The sequence below is a fragment of the Mercenaria mercenaria genome, chromosome 3 (genome assembly GCF_021730395.1).
Source record: "Mercenaria mercenaria strain notata chromosome 3, MADL_Memer_1, whole genome shotgun sequence".
Classification (NCBI taxonomy): domain Eukaryota; kingdom Metazoa; phylum Mollusca; class Bivalvia; order Venerida; family Veneridae; genus Mercenaria; species Mercenaria mercenaria.
The window spans coordinates 67,079,284-67,095,862 of record NC_069363.1 but is presented as its reverse complement, the minus strand read 5'-3'; the positions used below and the strand labels follow the sequence as shown (position 1 = coordinate 67,095,862).

General features: G+C 35.6%; 1 protein-coding gene across 7 annotated transcripts in view; it reads right to left on the bottom strand.

Annotated features, from left to right (window-relative positions):
- The window catches only part of LOC123524487 (tyrosine-protein kinase SRK2-like), a 68,674-nt gene extending 62,822 nt beyond the window's left edge, over positions 1-5,852 (bottom strand). For 5 of the 7 annotated variants that reach the window (XR_008370274.1, XM_045302730.2, XM_045302729.2 and 2 more), the window contains exon 1: positions 5,708-5,852. The gene's annotated coding sequence lies outside the window, so the exon portion shown is untranslated. Of the gene's footprint in view, positions 1-139; positions 278-2,269; positions 2,440-5,707 lie in introns of those variants that run through there. The other 2 variants (XM_045302726.2, XM_045302727.2) reach the window with 2 other exon arrangements.
- Between the last annotated feature and the right edge of the window lie 10,727 nt (positions 5,853-16,579).

Here is a 16,579-nt window from a genome sequence, read left to right as displayed (position 1 = left end):
CTGAAAAAAGTGCATCAGATTAAGTATTATTTTAACTCCATCAGTTTTTCTTTATATATGTATATATATATACATGTATATCCTGAAAGCTTATAAGTAGTTTAAATAAATTCTGAAACAAAAAGTAATTCAGTACTACTTTTAAAAGCTGTATCCACACAGTTACAGTCCTGGTTAGATCCTATTGTTGTTTTACAACTAATCGCTAAATGTCCATAATTATGTACTCAAAACATGCTCCAGAGATACCCAGTTTTTGTAAAATTATGCAGTTATTACATAGCTTGTTTCATGCTTATAGTAGAAGAATTATTTCATGTAATAATTACTATTAAATAAATACTGAAAACTAGAATCTTCAATGTAATTATAAAATGCAAAGTATAAAACATGTAACAATTATAAAAATTTACATCCTAGTTAGAACAATAATTATCATTAATTTTGTAAGCATGCTGACTACAACAATCATTTGAAGAGGGATGTTCCCCCTTCACAAAAGCGGAAAACCACAAAACTATCCGTCTTCATATTATCTATGTCTATATTACAAGTAGTATACATACAGTATAAACAAGTAAATAACACTTGTAATTGGTGTATGAATCTGACTAATTATCATGTGAAATGAGGGACCTGATTTTTATTGTACTTAGTGGTCTCAAAACTGTCCAAATAGCAAGAAAGAAATACTAAAACATATTTACCCTTCATCATTTAGTTTCTACATAATTTATGCATGGTACATTCACCTGTGAACCAGTCAGGGAAAAAAATGGGCATCAATTTTTCATAGTTATTGGAACTTATCTGTACTTTGTGAAGTTTCAGATAGTAATGCAGCAGAGATTCAAGCAATTAATAATTCTAAAAATGAAACATGTCTACCAGCAGAGATTGGTATAACTTTGTTAAACAGAATGTCATTTTTAATCACTCTACCTTGGACGACATCAGTACAAATATAGAAGTACCTAATGAAATTTTAAAATAAGTTAATAGAAGGGTCACAAAAATTATTTAATTTCAATGAAGGTTTAAAGTTAATAAACTATGTGACTGATTTGTTTTATTTTAATCAATGTGCAATTAAATCATACAATATTACGAGAGCGTAAATACTTCATTCAATAACAGCAGTATAACTTACCAGGAGTCCAAACTTGTGTGTTAACTAAAAGATTTTATCCCTGTTACCAAAAACTTACAGAATTACAAAACAGACTGTACTAGAGTGAAACTTCTTTATATTACAACATTTTGAATATTAGTAGGTATCATCATTTCAGACAGGCAGTAAAACTGAAAACTAACCACATTTATTCATTTAATCTCTCTAATGAAATATGATATTATAATTAACATGGAAATTTGGTTAAATGAGGGGAGGAAAACAAAAACAGAGAAAGTAATTTGCATTATCTACATTAATAGAAAGCCTTGTTTAGGAAGTTCTGCACGTTCAGATCAACGTTGATTTGGATTAATATAGAATAACATTACTTTAAAAATTTGGCAAATAAAAAAGATGACAATGTCTGCTTGATTTATTTGAAAAATTTGGGCTCACATGCGTTTTCATAATTGGGGTCTATTTAGATGACATTTTCACAATTAGAATATTTCTACAATGTAGAAACTTCTTGCAATTATAAATTATCATATGGTGTTTTGAATAGTGAAATAAAATACAAAATGTTTATGTTTAATTAAGATATAAAAGAGATCCAAACATTTCAAGCTAATTTTAATGTATAACATTATTTCGAATCAGTCAACATGTCAAATATTTTAACATCCTTATTTTTTTCTGTAGATAAATAATAACATTTACTCATGGGTTGCCATTAATTCATTAAATGATTTCGGTAAGCCTTCACTTCCAGTTTATCAAACATACAATGCTACCTTTAAAATATATTTGTTTCAACTCCTGTGACCCAAGCTATTATGTAGGAAGAGGATTTTTCCATACATTTTTTATTAATATATTTGCAATTAACAAACTTTTGAAATATATAATGCATAAAAGAAAATCAGTCTGTACATCTTGCATAGTTATAATAACACCCCTTTTTCAGTCATATATGTAGCTATTTAATACACTGTAATCTTTATCATTTAATACGTTGAAATTATAGTGAAGTTCTTTTAGAATTAGAACCAACTTTTGGAAGTAGAAATCAATACTAAAAGTTCATTTAGCGAATATATATTAAAGTATTTATTTATAGAAACAACTCAAATATTTCATATCAATGTATTTTACCTCAATATGTTTTACGTGCTTCAGGTTTGAAATTATCCAACTGAAAAGGTAAACAAAATAAGTCCCAATATTAAAAGATCAGTACAGTCCTCTCCTATTTTCACTATAAACTATATACCAGGAAGTAGGGAAATATTTTGTACTTTGACAGCCACTAGCCAGTGACAGCCGACCAACTGATAAATATTTACTTGATTCAATGATTATCGCTAACAAGATGGTGGCAAACATGTGACATACAATTTATATTTCAAACTTGGATTACATGGCAAAATTATAATCAGAATTTTCTTTAATTTCATGTGGTGATCCACTTATGTCAAACATACTCATGAAAAAACAGGCATTAAAACATTATATGTGGTTCAGCCTTAAATGTATATAGTGTTATAATAACTTATTATTAAACTTCTGGTTCCAGTTGGTTCAAGATATAGTGCATGTACCATATGAAATAAGACAGTACTGCAACAGATCAACTGGACCTTGACCTTTGCCCTGGCTGCAGAACAGCATTTTGTTGTGGCGGTCATTTGTGCCAAGGTATTTCGAAATCCAAGTATACGTCACAATTTTTTCCAAACACACATACATGCAATGTCCATACAGTTATGGGTAACACTATATGCCCTCTATAAAGACAACACATTATTTTTATGAAGTTAAAAATCTTTGATCTTTAGGCAAATATCAATATATTTCTCAATAATAATAATGAACAATTTGAATATTTATATAAAAGAAAATTAATTTCAATATTAGGATGTATTTCATTTCACATTCAACAGAGATCTCAGCTGATAAACACAATGGTCCAATAAAAATATAAAATAACAGAACAGCCGGATACCCCACAAATATACTGTCGGTCCTGACTGGGACACAAACCAAGGCAGACATTCTACTACATCATTGTAACAGCTAGTTCTACAGCTAGGCAGTGTAACTGCATACACTCTACTACGTCACTGTAACAGCTAGTTCTACAGCTAGGCAGTGTAACTGCATACACTCTACTACGTCACTGTAACAGCTAGTTCTACAGCTAGGCAGTGTAACTGCATACACTCTACTACGTCACTGTAACAGCTAGTTCTACAGCTAGGCAGTGTAACTGCATACACTCTACTACGTCACTGTAACAGCTAGTTCTACAGCTAGGCAGTGTAACTGCATACACTCTACTACGTCACTGTAACAGCTAGTTCTACAGCTAGGCAGTGTAACTGCATACACTCTACTACGTCACTGTAACAGCTAGTTCTACAGCTAGGCAGTGTAACTTCATACACTCTACTACATCACTGTAACAGCTAGTTCTACAGCTAGGCAGTGTAACCCTTATACTCTTTCATATATTACAATAACTGGTACCATTTTGTGACAGTGAGGTTTTGACAGCACTCTGGATCATCAATCTATTGAATTATTTAGGCCTACGGCAATTTCAATGTTAACAACAAAAAATAGAATCTGGTTTTTCAACATTTCTTTTAGGTCAAAACTTCTCTTATATGTATTACAGAGTTTGAACTTAATTACTAACTGGCAGTACCAATGAAATATAACTTACACTGAATCTTTCATATTTGCCATTTTGGTAGCAGTTCAACAATGATTTTACAAATTTTGACTGGTTTTCAATTCTTAGGAAATTATGTAGTTAAAAACTAAACACAAATACATTTAATTCAGCATTCACTGTCCATCATTATTATGACTAAGACAATATACAGTTTTGACTAGCACAGAAACATATTAATTGATTATGAAAAATAATGTCACACAAGTTGTTTATTTTAATTTTATACCATTTCATAGTGTGAAGCCAGTCTATTTAAGAGCTCTGGAAATGATTTTAAGACTAGCATGATTACAATACATGAGTATAGAATGGCAGGTACTCGAAAATGCAGCTCTCTGATTGGTCAGTTTGGACCCCTGATATACGGTGATGTCATGATAAAGTTATGAATATTTGAAGTATCTATTATTACAGGAAGAGAAGATCTGTTGGTTTAAAATGTACTAAGTTAAACTATTCATTTAATTTTTTATAATTTAGCAGGAGTTACAAGTAGGCAAAATAATTTGATGGTAAGATTGTTTTATATATGTGACAGGCAATCTAACTGTCAAAACTTCAAAGCACCAAAAGAATGGAGGATAAGTCACAATACACCATCATGTAAAGTTATTTATTTTATTGCTTGCGCATTTTGCCGTGTAGACGCCATTAACGGTAATCATGTACATAAGTTTAAATCACCAGAAAATTTGTAATTTTGGAAATTATTTGATAATTTTTACATAAATCAATGAGGAATTGAATTCCCCTTTTGTTAACATGTAAGTTTTATTTGAATTTATCTCATATTCGCAACAAAATCAGCATTTATTTAAACCCAAATCGGCAGAGATGACAATCTCATCGGAAATTTCCTATACTATTTTGGTCTTTCGAGTGTTTGACGCTAGTGGAGATATTGCCCATAAGAACAATAACTGAATATTTCCTAGGATCACGTCACATTAGTTGGACTGGAGTTACAAGCTGGTGAAAGTCCCAAACTGGAATAGCGGGAACATTTCACTTCCATCCAATTAAGCCTAAGATGTAATTTACCTCCTAAACATCCAGTTCAGTCTAACACTGCTAGAAACATGTAGTACTTACCAATTTATTAACCACCAGTCTAGTCTATGGATATCAGTTACAACCAGGAATCAAACACATGTATCCCTTTAGACACTAGCACTGTGGTTTGCCCACTAATCTCTAGACCACTGACTGCTCTATCATTGACTTCTTTGTTCCCTTGTTAAGGACCAACAACTTTATATTTAGATCTAAAATCTATATTTATAGCATGTCTAACCACAGGAGTCTGAAATTTTATCAATAAGACCATAGAAGTCTATCTTTACAAAAAATACCCCCTATATATATATAAAATAAACACCAGGAATGAAACGTCAAAAACCCAGGGTTCCCTGAAAATACGCACGGAACACAGGGTGATCGCAATTTAGCGAGCGTAGTTAAGAAATAACACTAAAATACACCTACCACACTCGACAGCATTCAAATCTGATACACTTTACAAGAGTAATCAGACATTTTCTGAGGTTTTCTGAGGTTTTCCTGTGTTCCGTGCGTATTTTCAGGGGACCCTGGTTTTTTGACGTTTCATTCCTGGTGTTTATTTTATATATATATATATATATATATATATATATATATATAGGGGGTATTTTTTGTAAAGATAGATTTCTATGGTCTTATTGATAGAATTTCAGACTCCTGTGGTCTAACTTACAGAATCAGGGGAATTCCCTGTCCACTACACACAAATAGGTTATACTTACAGATTAACAAAAAATATTTCATCTATCGGCAACAAATTAAAAGTATAAATTTATGATGTTAAAACCTACCATACACACAACAGTCCACCACTGTTTCTTTGATTTTCTTTCTTTTCCAGTTTTTCAGGAAGTAAAATTCACGGGAACTTTATACATGTTGTAATTTACTCAGGTTGGCTACTGGTTTAATAGAAATAGTCATCAAGAAGCCGGGTTCAAGCGATAGTTGTCAAATTTCTCTGTTAGCGCCACCTGTCAATTAACGGAGTACCTGATCGAGAAGGGACATAATCTCAGGAAGTATTTTAAGCGGGAAAATCTAAGAAAAGAACGTCAAACTTAAAGTAAACTCAATTTTTGAACTTCACTGGCAGTCTGCAATTCATTTAATGCCATCTTTGATTGATTATTGACATTAACCTTTACCAAAATGAATTAATGTGCACATTTGGATATTAATTAATTCATTATAGATCTAGATCTAGCTAGATCTCTATATTACTGGTTGTGGCCTGGGTGCCTCCACACAGGCACCAGTATCGGACCTGGGACAAAATAATATGGCATTGTTTTCATCCTAAATGAGTTCAAAATGAAAAATATGTAGTGAAATATGAGCCCCCTTAAAAAGATACATATGTCTACTGATGTATATGTATCTTTGAAGGGGGCTCATATTTCTTTATATATTTTTCATTTTGAACTAGAGCGGGTGTGGGTAATCCCGAACAGGGGGGTAATTCCGAACACATTTTTCCAATGACATTTTTGTATTCTTGAAAGGCACCAATCTAATCTACGGCGTCACATACAGGATAACAAAGAATTCCATATCATATTGCAATGAATGCAAAGTTTTGACGCGCACCTTTTCAAAATAATAGACTAGAATTTATAAGAGAGCTTGCATGCATGACGTTCTTACCTGTTTTCGTATTTTGATGTAAGTAGTATGTAAGGATCTAAAAGTATTGGTTTTTACCGCTGACAATGTTTTGATGGAATTCTTACATCACAAGTGTCCCGTGGGAAGGGAGTTAACTGCATTTCTCATTAAGGAAAACGTTGAAAGATCAAAGAAGCCGTTCGGAATTAGACACACTTGTTAATTAATGTGTGGCTAATTCCAAACAATCAATGTATGAGGAACAGTTTATCCAAAATAAGTATATATAAAGACTTAATAATATACTATATTTGAAGCAAATAACTAGAGCTAGACTATAAATTAATAAATAAGTAGATAAATAAATATATATATAAAAAAGATACAGTAACAAATAAATAAATCTACTACTTAGTAAAATGAGTTCAACTTTCTTTCATTCATATTAGCTTGTTTTAAAGATGTGAAATATGATCCGTCTGTGGTAGAGGAGGCGGCGACTGGTGTAGCAATAGCATGAGCTTGACAAGAGTTGCAAGAAGATTTTGGATGCCAAGACAACCCTGCACGACAAGGTCCACGTTACTGCTATGCATGTGAAAAACCCTACATGCACCAATTGTGGATGCAGATTTCACCCTAAATGTGTGGCAGATGAATTACTGGGCTATACAGACGAACTTCCGTTTGAATGCAAATACTGTTGATTTAAACACAGATTCTAAGACATTTTTAACACTGCACACTGCATCATGTATAAGGGTGTTAATACCATATTCAGTTTTCGGACATTAATCATGTAGAAAGTTGTCACAGATGTTGTGCTGTGCTTCTGCAAATTTAGGTTTAGATACAGATGCTCTGTAAATTCCAGTTATATGTTTTGTTTTATAAAGTTTCTTTGTTAAAAATGCAAGTAATACCGTAAAGAATGTCTGTGTTTATCATTGTAAACAAACAAACGTTCTGTTTTTAAGAAGTTGGAACTGTTTGGAATTAGCCCCACTGTTGTTCGGAATTACCCCCTCTGTTCGGAAATACACGTCCAATAGGTAATATCTTCAATACACTATACTGACAATATCTGTATACTTATATAGTTTGGAATTATTCACACTAAATCAGCTGGAATCACTCTATAAACAAGTTGTTTTCAAATGGCAATATAAGTGGGTATTTCCGAACATTCAACATTATTGCTTAACTGTTCGGAAATACCCACACCCGCTCTAGATCTAAATCTAGCTCTAATTTAGGATGAAAACAATGCCATATTTTTTTTTGTCCCAGTTCCGATACTGGTGCCTGTGGGCCTCCATGGCCGAGACGGGAGTGGTCAAATCACTTGCCCCTCATCGATGTGGGTTCGAGCCTCAATCGGGGTGTTGAATTCATTCTTCATGTAAAGGAAGCTGTGGTGGTTCTACCCAGGTGCCCGCCAGTGACGAAATAATGCACGGAGCGGCACCTCGGGTTTTCCTCCACCATCAAAACTGGACAGTCGCCTGGTCCATATGACCTATAATTGTGTCGGTGCGGCGTTAAAACCCAACATTTCAGCTGTTGTTGCATAATAATAGTGTTTTCGAACAGGGCGTCGATCCGATTAGTTTTGTCATAGGAAGTCGGAATTATTCTTTCAGAAAGAACGAATATAAAACATGGATTTTCTGATTTCCATCTTATAGAATCTACCATGGTTACAATCACGTGCACGCACGCACTCATGCATGCATGTAGCTACCATTGTCACTGTTTCGGTAAAATGTCTTGTTAAAATACATACGAGCATTTTGTATTCTCAGGCCCATCTTTTCCTGCGTGATGTGGTTGCTGAGTTTTTATTGTAATTATTTTATTTATTATATAATTTTTGTCCATATAATGCATTACTTTTTCTGTGTCAGGAATTCAATGCATATAAGAAAAATGAGCCAGCGCAGACGATTCGCGTCAAAGTCATTCCGATGATTTTAAAGTATAACCTTAGTATACACATCACGCAGAAAAAGATGGGCATGAGAATACAAGATGCACGTTTTTTTAACAAGAGTTTTTCTACTGCAACTGCGAAATATAGCCAAGAATCTAGAATTCACATTGAAGCAGAACAACATGCATGACCCCGCCCCCACCACCCTCTCCCCATATTTCGATCACAGCATCTTAGGAAAAGACTGTCTACCGAAACTATCTTCATTGTTGCATGTTAAAAGATGTGCATATTAAGGACTAGGTCGTCATAATTATTACTGATAAAAAAATCGAATGCAGAAACCTTAGTTGGTGTGACATTTCTCTAAAATAAGTTTAAACTACTCCAAGTGAGAAACGAGGACATTATACACGTTAGGCATACTCGTAATACGTTGTATTGAATCAAGACTTACATCTGTATACGTCATTATTCGTGTATGTGCGTTTGTGTGTTACTAAGCGTGCGTACAGTCCATTTCAAATATATCTTTTTATCTCGCCTCCTACAAGTTTACTAATAATACATGCGCGAGTGCGTGCGTGTACTGTACGTGGTTGTGGGCATGGATCTGGAAATCCATGTTTTATATTCGTTCTTTCTTCCTATGGCCGTTATATGCTACGAAGAATCATAACCGCCTCCGAAGAATCATAGCATCACCAACCGAATATACTGCAGCATATCATTCGTAAACTCACACTCTATAACGTGATAACGCGACACTACAAGACAACATGACACCGGATCGGACAACGTGACACTTTTCCGAGATTGTTTTCGTTTTGCAGTCATTATTTTCAATTTTGTCTGTACACAATGTGAATCAATGAAAACCAGATTCCTACTGCGTTTCGAGGATAGAAGAATGTTTTCTGAATAAAAAAGACCACCAAATAATCACACAGATGGCTAATCCACGGCGAGATTTTCATTGTTTTGGATATTAAACCGTTTCTGAGGCAACAAGCTTGATTACCCTCAACACATAGCCCAACACTTTATCTCTTTGTCTGCAAACTATCCCGGCGAAATCTCCATTAATTCCGAAAATACGAGGCGTTCAAGTCGGATGGGTAGACCACAAATGTTCTGTCTGACACCACATGATTCGCTGGGAAGGTTCTTTCTGACACCAAGTTCTGATTATAAGATGTTCTGTCTGACACCAACTTTTGATCATATGCTTTCTTGCCTTTATTTCGCTCGGTTTGCTGTATCTTACCGAATTTACGCGTGTTTTCGAGTATTGGGTCTTTAAATTCATTTTTCTATTAAGGGTTTAGGTTATAATGTAGCAATTCACCGTAAATCGGTCGAAAACGTGCCTTCGTGGTGTAGTTGAAACACGGCCTGTAAACACTGGCTCGTCCTCTTTGAGGAGATGAATTGAAAAAAGAGCCAATGATACTTCCGAGGAGGCGCTAATGACCGGAACTTTATGCAGAATGTAAACAAAGAAGAAGGGTGAGATGATTGTTTCCTTTCTCAGATAAATTTAAGGCCCTATTTAAAAAAATAGCCAATGTAGTTCCACTCAGAAATGATTATACTTTTTATATATGCAGGTCATTTTGCAAGGTAAATGCATTCCTTGACGTGAGAACTTTTAAAAGTTGGAAAATGGGGCAAGTTCGAACCAAAAGTGGAGATTTACCCATATATTTCGCCCTAATTTACACAAATAAGAGTAAACATACATTGTACCAATTTTTCCCATAATGGTATGTTAAATCTGAATTATTTATGTGTTTTAACGGCGGGTTTTATCCCTCTATGTTCAATTTTGGCTAAGAGGAGGAGCCAAAGCCTGGGAGGAGGCGCAAATGTCCAGAGTCGGAGCCACTGACCAGTTCTTTTCCTGGCTGATTAACACTCGTATAAAGCGTTTTCGTTCTCGCAATGTAATATCTATTTCGATTAATGTTTGTAATTTGATGCTTGATATTGTATTATACTACCCAAATGCACATACTCTACCTAAAATAACAAGAACTGTCCATAAGACAGCGCACTCGACTTTTCTCAGTGCTTGACTCTGAATTAGAGCTTTGCCAGTAAAAACTTTATAAAACTTAAAAATTCTAAGTTAAAAATGGGCATAACTCTGTCAAAATTCAAATCGGAGTTATAGGGATTGTTTCTCCTGGTGTAGACTTTGATAGTGAATAACTGTTTTAAGTTTCAAGTCAATAGTTCCATCACTACTAAATTCGACCAACAAAGATGAGTTTATAAATGTGCGTAAATGTATCAAAGAGGAAATCAAAAAAAGAAATTTGGTTATTATTAATACATTATAAAAAACCCATGTCATTGTATTCTCACTTCCTTTGTTAATTGCATTATATTTGATTATATATTATATGTCTAGTAATTGTTTTCTCTTTTCTAGTTAACAACATGTTTGTTACTTTCTTTAAAATTGTATGAACGTGACTATGTATATTGTAATATTGGTGTTTAGACGATGTACGATGTACAAGTCTCAATAAAATTCTGTTCTGTTCTGTTCTGTTTGATAGTAACAATGATATTTGATGCTATCAAAAGGGTTAACCAAAAGGGTTAACCAAACATTCTCTGTTAAAAAGGGGCATAACTCCATCAAAATTCAAATCAGTTATAGGGATTGTTTCTCCTGGTGTAGATTTTGATAGTAAATAACTATTTTAAATTTAAAGTCAATAGCTTTGATAGTAACAGAGATATTTGACTTTATAAAAAACGACCAACGGCGACGCCGACTCCGACGGCAGTGCAAGTGCACTAGCTCTACATTTTCTTCGAAAAATCGAGCTAAAAATATATGTATATGTATCAATGCAACGGCTACATAGTTTAATGTTAAATGGTCAATTTTATTTTAAATGTTTGAAAGGAATCGCAAAGAAAGGATGCCCAATTCTGTATGATATTATTACTTCTGTTCGTTCCATATGAGTTTGTTTAAAAGTAACAACATACATGTTTCCTTACAAACGTTATTTAAGTAAAATTAAACAGTTGTATTTATAATTCTGTAACTGTAAGCTTAGTAACGGTCAATACACATTCTGACTACGTAGCATTAATTAAAACAAAGTCTGACATCAAATATTGCCTCAACAGATGGCACCCTATTTACAAACTCCCAGTACTAAATAATAACTTAATATGACTTTGACTGCAGAACGACTGACAAACGGACAAGGATAAGACAAAACCTATATGCGGTTCGACCGGGGAATAAACATCTACCGTTTTCAGTTTCATTGTTATCGTTAGAACATCTGGGAGAGTATTTTGAGTGTTAGCATTTTCTCATATATGTAATCGAATTAAGCAATTTACAAGTAAACAAATATATTTATTTAGCATTTGTAAATACCTAGTGAAGCACATATTGCAATTGCATTTCAAGACTACCACAAAGTTAACACTAACTATTAAATAATCCAAAATGCGTTCACGGGACACGAAAACCGTTGTGCATTAGGAAATATCCCTTACATAGAAAATATCATAATTATACAACTTATAACGCCATGATAGCCCATCATTAGACAAGTGCAAAAGAAAAGAGAAGTGTAAATATCTCTTAATACATTCTAAATGAATAGGATGTTGTTACAATATCATCCATCAGATGTTTGTCACAATCCAAGGGAATCATGATATAGCTCTGGTATGTGAGAATTGATGATACATTAAAAATCTCAATTTCAAAGTGCTTTGGCTCCCACTCCGGTTCTTAGCGCCTCCTCTGCGGCGATGGCTCCTCCACATGGTGTTAAATGCACATGTACGGGATAAACATGCTAGTAAACCACGTAAGTCATGCAGCAGTAAGATAAGCTTTTCAGCAAGATTGATGCAGGGACTATAAAATCTTAAATTTGTGTAAATTAGGGCGAAATATATGGGACAATGTCTACTTTTGGTTTGGACTTGCTCTATTTTCCGACTTTCAAAAGTTCTCACGTCAAGGAATGCATTTACTTTGCAAAATGGCCTTCATATATAAAAAGTATAATCATTTCTGAATGGAACTACATTCGCTATTTTTTGAAATAGGGCCTTAAATTTATCTGAGAAAGGAAACAATCAACTTACCTTTCTTCTTTGTTTACATTCTGCATTAATTTCCGGTCATTAGCGCCTTCTCGGAAGTATCATTGGCACTTTTTTCAACTCATCTCCTCAAAGAGGACGAGCCAGTGTTTACAGGCCGTGTGAAAGAAATACCCATAAAATAAACCCTCATTTTTTCATTTTTTTTTTGGCACTTTTGCGTGTAAAATGGGGGCTTGTTTCATTCGCAGAATATACTTTCAGTAAAATAAGACAGGTTTCATGATAAGTTTCGCGTGTTTATTTTATGGCAAATGATTCACAGAGAAAACGAAAGTAGGGTCGTTCACTGTGCGACGCCGTCAACCACGCGATCCGAGAAAGGGTCGGGGCTTCAGTCTGGCGGCATTTCACCACAATTCTGACCATAACCCCTTTTCTTTTCATAGTTTGACAGCTTATTATTTGTAGTTTACGATGATATATGAGTTTCTACGGTTCTAGAAAGTATAGTAAATGGATCTCAACTGTGGCGAATTTACGCTAGTACACTATGGGGAATGTTTTACTGGTTTTGAAAACACTTACATGCCAAGAGGAAATTCAGTACGATTTTATGTGTCACGGCACTAAATGTGAAGATAAAGTAAAACCTCTAATAATTTGAGGGTTGTGCACCTCGGAGGGGGACTCAGAAGTAATTCTGATATGGTTGTCAGGCACAACCCTACTGCAAACCGAGCGAAAAAAAGGCAAGAAAACGTATTGTCAAAAGTTGGTGTCAGACAGAACATCCTATAATCAGAACTTGGTGTCAGTAAGAACCTTCTCTGCGAATCATGTGGTGTCAGACAAAACATTTGTGGTCTACCCATCCGACTTGAACACCTCGTATTTTCGGAAGTAATGGAGATTTCGCCGGGATAGTTTGCAGACAAAGAGATAGAATGTTGGTCTATTTACTGAGGATAATGCCAAGCTTGTTGCCTCAGAAACGAGAACAAATCCTCGGTTCAATATCCAAAACAATGAAAATCTCGCCGTGGATAAGCCATCTGTGTGATTATTTGGTGGTCCTTTTTATTAAGAAATCATTCCTTTAGATGCCTCTTTCTATCCTCGAAACCCGGTAGGAATTTGGTTTTCATTGATTCACATTGTGTGTAGACAAAATTGAAAATACTTGACTGCAAAACGAAAACAATCTCGGAAAAGCGTCACGTTGAACGATCCGGTGTCATGTTGTCTTATGGTGTCGCGTTATCACGTTATAGAGTCTCAAAACACTTTGTGGGAACAAATTGGAACGTTTGTGTATCATTAATTATTTGCCAAAAAAAAAAAAAAAAAAAAAAAAGAATGCGATATTGGTGGTTCTGAACTGCTGAAATGTCATCAGAGGTACAACTTGGAAGCAAATAGTCAGTCGCTGCACGGGAAATTGTGTGTGCCTGTACAAAAACGTAATCGTTGTTCAATCGCGCATCGAAGAGCATTCGCTGATTTTTCATTTGCAGTACTATGAGAAAAATAGGTAAGATTAGCTTACCTGTATCTATGTTTTCATACTAGATCCATCATAACCGGAAATCACAGCAGAAGCATTTCCATACATAACGCTGGTTATGATTCTGGAGATTATAGGGCGTGTAGAAGCTACGGGTGGAAATATCTGGCTCGAGATATTCGGAGGGCCCCACCTTCGAAAGTGTGGCTGAGGTGGCGGTGAGGACAGGATCCTCAACTTTTAGCACCATGAAAAAAAGGAGGAAAAATAAGCCTATACTGATATATCTAGTAGAGAGAACTAAAGTAAATGGTTTTGACTAGATCTAAAATCTATAAAAGTCTATTTCAATGGGAAAGATATCTTTTATTTTCAGAAAGGCTTTGATAGTGTTATTCTGTGTAGGGAATGATCGCGGGGTCGTGAGTTTGATCGCCGTGCGAGGCATATGTTCTCCGTGACATGCCCCAAGAGTTGTAAGTTTGTCACATGGACCTGTAGTAGACGCAGTGAGACATGCCCCTATAGTTGTAAGCTTGTCACATGTACCTGTAGTAGACGCAGTGAGACATGCCCCTGTAGTTGTAAGCTTGTCACATGCACCTGTAGTAGATGCAGTGAGACATGCCCCTGTAGTTGTAAGCTTGTCACATGCACCTGTAGTAGACGCAGTGAGACATGCCCCTGTAGTTGTTAGCTTGTCACATGCACCTGTAGTAGACACAGTGAGACATGCCCCTGTAGTTGTTAGCTTGTCACATGCACCTGTAGTGTTCACAGTAAGACATGTCCTTGTAAATGTAAGCTTGTCACATGCACCTGTAGTAGACGCAGTGAGACATGCCCCTGTAGTTGTTAGCTTGTCACATGCACCTGTAGTAGACACAGTGAGACATGCCCCTGTAGTTGTTAGCTTGTCACATGCACCTGTAGTGTTCACAGTAAGACATGTCCTTGTAAATGTAAGCTTGTCACATGCACCTGTAGTAGACGCAGTGAGACATGCCCCTGTAGTTGTTAGCTTGTCACATGCACCTGTAGTAGACACAGTGAGACATGCCCCTGTAGTTGTTAGCTTGTCACATGCACCTGTAGTGTTCACAGTAAGACATGTCCTTGTAAATGTAAGCTTGTCACATGCACCTGTAGTAGACACAGTGAGACATGCCCCTGTAGTTGTAAGCTTGTCACATGCACCTGTAGTAGACGCAGTGAGACATGCCCCTGTAGTTGTAAGCTTGTCACATGCACCTGTAGTAGACGCAGTGAGACATGCCCCTGTAGTTGTAAGCTTGCTTGTCACATGCACCTGTAGTAGACGCAGCGAGACATGCCCCTGTAGTTGTAAGCTTGTCACATGCACCTGTAGTATTCACAGTGAGACATGCCCCTGTAGTTGTAAGCTTGTCACATGGACATATCCCTGTAGTTGTAAGCTTGTCACATGCACCTGTAGTAGACACAGTGAGACATGCCCCTGTAGTTGTAAGCTTGTCACATGCACCTGTAGTAGACACAGTGAGACATGCACCTGTAGTTGTAAGCTTGTCACATGCACCTGTAGTAGACACAGTGAGACATGCCCTGTAGTTGTTAGCTTGTCACATGCACCGTAGTAGACACAGTGAGACATGCCCTGTAGTTGTTAGCTTGTCACATGACGTATGACACGTGAGACTCCTAGTGTACTTGTCTGCTGAGTGTCACAGTAAGACATGTCCTTGTAAATGTAAGCTTGTCACATGCACCTGTAGTAGTAACAATAAGACATGCTGCTGTAGTGGTTAGCTTGTCAAATGCACCTGTAGCAGTCACAATGGGACATGCCCCTGTATTGGCAAGCTTCTCACATACAACTGTAGTTGTAAACTTGTAACATGCAGCTGTAAAGGTGACAATAAGACATGCTCCTGTAGTTGTAAACTTGTAACATGCACCTGCAGCAGTCACAATGTGACGTAAATGAAGTACTGTTTGTCACCTGTATTAGTATTCATAACAATGTGATACACACTTGTGTAAGCTTCTCAGGTGCATCTAAGTGGTTATAATGTAAAATGCACCTGTAGTTGTAAATTTGTCTTATTCACCTGTAATGGTCACAATATGACATTCACCTGTAGTGGTTAAGCTAGTCACTGGCATCTGTGTAGGTCCAAAGCTGGTTTAAATAAATAGGTTTGACGTACTGTATTGAATAACTCAGTACTGAAGTTGGCACAAAGTTAAATGAGGAATATTTTATTCTACATTCATGCAAACTGCAGAAAACAGGTAGACAAATATGAAACTGATTGTTGTTTTCTTTTAAATTGGAGGCCATAATCCAAACTCAGTAAAATATTTGTCAAAATTTTGTGTAAATAAAATTGTAGATTGAAAACAAAGTTCTTTATCAATAAGTAATATTATGTTTTTACTAATTTGCCACAAATGCATTCTAATTAAAAAATTCAGTACTCACTAGGGATGAATCAATGTAAACACAATTTTGTACTAAATGTTATATACATAGCATTG